This window comes from Scyliorhinus canicula, chromosome 1 (genome assembly GCF_902713615.1).
Source record: "Scyliorhinus canicula chromosome 1, sScyCan1.1, whole genome shotgun sequence".
NCBI lineage: Eukaryota > Metazoa > Chordata > Chondrichthyes > Carcharhiniformes > Scyliorhinidae > Scyliorhinus > Scyliorhinus canicula.
In genome coordinates this window covers 108,933,782-108,936,517 of record NC_052146.1, presented here as the reverse complement: position 1 = coordinate 108,936,517, position 2,736 = coordinate 108,933,782, and the positions used below count along the sequence as shown (strand labels likewise).

At 41.8% G+C, this 2,736-nt stretch overlaps 1 long non-coding RNA gene across 1 annotated transcript; it reads right to left on the bottom strand.

Moving 5' to 3' along the window:
* Positions 1 to 559: 559 nt before the first annotated feature.
* Positions 560 to 2,736, bottom strand: LOC119966091. Its single transcript, XR_005460677.1, has 2 exons — positions 2,214 to 2,736; positions 560 to 794 (listed from the first exon to the last, which is right to left on the bottom strand). It is a non-coding gene; the product is annotated as an uncharacterized LOC119966091 (long non-coding RNA).

Genomic DNA, 2,736 nt, shown 5'->3' with positions numbered 1-2,736 from the left:
TGAGGCAGAGAAAAAATGCAGGAAATGTACAAGATGTTGCCAGAATTGAGAGGATGCAACTGTCAAAATAGATTAAAACTGATATAGATCTTAAAAAATGAAGAGGTTCAACAGGGTAAATACGGACAGATCATTTTCACTTGTGGTTGAGACCAGAAGACATAAATACAAGAGTTACGAACAGAGCAAATAAATATTTTAGGTGGAATTTCTTTACACGGAGACTAGCGAGAATGTGGAACACACGGCCACGTGGAGTGGCTGAACAACACTGACCCAATGGAGGGAGGGCAGGCTTCATGAGGAACAGGGCTGTAAGAGCAGGATGGCAAAGAGACAATTAGACCCTGACATAGACTAATTGGGCTAAATGGTGCGCCGTAGATTTTATGTAGTCCATCTCATTGCTTAGCTGTTTGACAGCAGCAGGGATGTGAAAAGTGGGGATAGTAGCCTGACTACTCTTCTTGTACATAAATTGCAATCAGAAGAGGGTGCAGGAATTTCTCTTCCGTATGTTCAAGAAGAATTAGCATTTGGCTGACTGACAGCGTAACTGTTCAATCACACAGGAGTTTTAATGTTCACTTGAACTGAGGCACCATTGGGCATTCTCCCAATTAGCCACTTCCTTCATTCAACACTATTGAAAACTGATCATTAGCATGAAATTAGCACAACTTCTAATTATAAACTTATGATTTTTGTGCAATTTTGTTGTATGCAAAACTGTCCTCGACTGTCCTCTTTACAACAGGAGCTCAATAAAAGCAAATTACTGCGGATGCCGGAATCTGAAACAAAAAAGAAAAGCTTTGTCAGAGTCATTGGACTCGAAACGTTAGCTCTTTTCTCTCCCTACAGATGCAGCCAGACCTGCTGAGATTCTCCAGCATTTTCTCTTTCGCAACAGGAGCTCAATAGTTCTTTGTACCTGATGCCATTCATGTTAAGGCCCTAAATAAAGGAAAGTCATCCTTCAGCTGCAAAACAACCACCTTGGATTTGCAGGTTTATTGCTGTGCAAAGTATCTTACATCCTGTGGTTGTATTAGGTTCAGTTGAAAATATTACCTGTTTCAGAGATCCGCAAAAATTGCCCCACACAGCACCAAGTGCAACACCAGTTGTAGAGTAATGTAATTATATTACTGGCAGCTCACTTGAACACTTGCTGTCCCCTTTCTAGTCATGGGTCGCAGGTGCTTGCTTACACTGCCCCATGTATAACATAAAAGGCAATGTTGATGTGGAAGAGCTGCTGGTGACTGTAGGTTAAATTACCTGTAGAGTTGTTGCATTGTTTGCACTGCTAAGGGCCATTATAATTTTATTCATCCGTGTACTGACAGTTCTATACCATTCCAAATGATTTAATTGATGTCACAAAAGTTAATTTATTTAGTGTAGGATACTAGTACCAAGGACAATTTGGTACAAAATATTTGTGTGCATGCATATTATTTAAAAACTAATAGCTAACTTGTTTACTCCATATATACATGCCGATAGAAAGATTTGCAGATTTGGTGGATTGGCTATGCTAAATTGCCCCTTAATGTCCATCCAGGTTAGGTTATGGGATTATGGGAATAGGGCAGGGTGGACACTCGTAAATGGGCAGTGCTCATTCAAAAGGTCATGCAGACTTGATGGGCTGAATGGCCCTTCCGCATTGTAGGGATTCTATGATATGCACACAGGCTTAAGTAAAGGTTGTGGTTTGAGGTCCCACTCGAGAGTTCAGCATAAAATCCAGGCTGGTATGCCAGCCTGGTACCAGAGTGTTTAAAAAAAAATATGAGACGTTAAACCAAGGTCTCACCTACCCGCTCAAATTAACATGAAAGATTCTATGGCACTACTTTAAGGAAAGCTGAGGGAGTCCTCCCTGGTGTCAGCTATTTTGGCCTCACTCAACATCACACAGCTTTGAGTGAGACACCAAATTAAATATGTTAATCACAATTCTTCAAGGCAGGGCAGGCAGATGTCCCAATATCCGTTGCTGTATAGAGTGGCTATGGACATGTGCTGGGAAAACATACCTTATACTTAAATCTTTAACCCACACAGTGTTTGTGTGCAGGATAATGTTAAGCCCCTTATATTTCTTCTGCAATGTTGCAACAGAAATATTAAATAAATGAAGGGTGCTCCATTGCCTCTTAGCAATATTTACAAAGTATAAAACAGAGGAATAGTGTACTTACAGGATCACATAAGGGACATAGGTTGTCACTTTTGGATGTGTTCGTGCTCAGTAGGACACTTTCTAACCTTTCTCATTGTTTCCCTAACCTTCAAGCCTCTCTTCTGATCTCACACAGCACTGAAGGTAGATAGCAATTCCATAATGACAATGAACGCTGGGTGCAACACATGCCATTGTCCTGCAAAAGGGAATAATCTTCAGAATCACAGAATAATATAGTGCAGAAGAGGCCTTTTGGCCCATCAAGTCTGCACCGACACATGAAAGACACCCAACCTGCCTCCTAATCCCATTTGCCGGCACTTGGCCCATAGCCTTGAAGAAATGATGTGCCAAGTACTCATCCAGGTACTTTCAAAAGATGTGAAGTATCCTCTACCAGGCAGTGCCTTCAGGGTAAAAAGGTTTCCCCTCAAATCCCCCCCTAAACCTCCTGCCCTCCACCTTGAACTTGTGTCCCCTCATAACTGACCCTTCAACTAAGGGGAACAGCTGCTCCCTATCCACACTGTCCATGCCCT